Below are 978 nucleotides of genomic sequence, written 5' to 3'. Positions count from 1 at the left end.
TTTTTTTTCTGTGGTAGGCTTACAACAGGATCATTTCTGAACAATGCAAGTACCTGATAGATATTATACTTCATCACTGCTGCCATGTATCTGTTGTTGTATTTCTCCTATGCTTTTACTGGGTTCATGCATAACATGTCCTTGAGGTTCATGTGTGTTACATGGCAGGGCTGCCAGCAAGCCAGTGACCTTTGAGCCCATCACCACCACTGTTCACCCATACCACAACATAGCTGTTATGTCTGCGCTCCTTGAACTTTCACACCTGCCCTTCCTGATTCTTTACTCCCCTTTCACTCTTTTTTATTTTATTTTATAACACAAATGCGACTCTAAATCATATCAGCTCTAAGCTCACTGTGTTGCATGGAACAATACAGAGGTAGTTTCTGTTAAACAAGTGACCCTCTAATAATTTAAATATGTCACACTTGTGAAGAGAATTGAAGAGTTCATTTGCAAAAACCGATAAACGCCACTTTAAAAAAAAAGAGCTGATTGCCGTGCAATATTCTCTACATATAGCGCGATCTGAAGTCTAAACATGTTTTGTCAAAAAAGCCGGTTTTGTCTACTTTCAAGGCATCGAGAGTTCATGTTGCCCTTGTTGATTTTGAACAGAAGCCGATAAGTCCATTTTAGCGAATCAGCGCACTGTATTCAGGTCAGGTGACAAGGCTACTTTCACTTTGAAAAGACGTGCTAGCTGAGAGGAGTTTCGTCAAAGCTGACTCAAAGTGATCGAGGATAGATAATTTCGACGAACTTGATAAACCTGTGATATCTGTGAAAAAGGAAAATAAAAGATGAAACGTTTTCACGGAACCTTGCAAAAACAGCGCGTTACAATGGTGAGGGACAAGCTCTGTGTATTGCATGTAATCACATCCATACAGTTTATGATCACAACAACAACAACGTTTGTCAGGCATCTACATTGTCATCTGAGGAGATTACAAAGATTAAACCAGTGTTTTT

The 978-nt window shown here is 39.5% G+C and overlaps 1 protein-coding gene across 1 annotated transcript in view; it reads right to left on the bottom strand.

Annotated features, from left to right (window-relative positions):
• The window catches only part of LOC107750932 (protein ABHD8-like), a 25,950-nt gene that overhangs the window by 889 nt on the left and 24,083 nt on the right, over nucleotides 1-978 (bottom strand). The window lies entirely within an intron of this gene.

Source organism: Sinocyclocheilus rhinocerous, unplaced genomic scaffold, assembly GCF_001515625.1.
Source record: "Sinocyclocheilus rhinocerous isolate Xijiao unplaced genomic scaffold, SAMN03320098_v1.1 scaffold1534, whole genome shotgun sequence".
In the NCBI taxonomy this organism is placed as follows: domain Eukaryota; kingdom Metazoa; phylum Chordata; class Actinopteri; order Cypriniformes; family Cyprinidae; genus Sinocyclocheilus; species Sinocyclocheilus rhinocerous.
This window is presented reverse-complemented; position numbering and strand designations above follow the sequence as displayed.